Here is a 212-nt window from a genome sequence, read left to right as displayed (position 1 = left end):
CTTTCCCTGATGTAAACTTGTTAGGAGGCTTGAAACTTAAGATGTTTTGGTTTTGGGGGTTTGTTTTTAACCACTATTTGTGGTAAGATATACCATGATTTTACTATTTCCTGTTAGTATTTTCTTTCTCAATGCTGTCCTACTTCAGGACTGTACAGCTAGCTGCTGGCACGGCCATTCCCCACCAGTGTGTGAGGTGAGCTGGGAGGTGG

The 212-nt window shown here is 42.9% G+C and overlaps 1 protein-coding gene across 1 annotated transcript in view; it reads right to left on the bottom strand.

The window, feature by feature from the left end:
- DYNLT1 (dynein light chain Tctex-type 1) overlaps positions 1-212 on the bottom strand; it is a 7,647-nt gene that overhangs the window by 5,188 nt on the left and 2,247 nt on the right. The window lies entirely within an intron of this gene.

The sequence above is a fragment of the Lipotes vexillifer genome, unplaced genomic scaffold (genome assembly GCF_000442215.2).
Source record: "Lipotes vexillifer unplaced genomic scaffold, Lipotes_vexillifer_v1.1 scaffold1594, whole genome shotgun sequence".
Taxonomy (NCBI): domain Eukaryota; kingdom Metazoa; phylum Chordata; class Mammalia; order Artiodactyla; family Lipotidae; genus Lipotes; species Lipotes vexillifer.
Note: the sequence above shows the minus strand (reverse complement) of the source record. Positions and strands in the feature narration are given on the sequence as shown.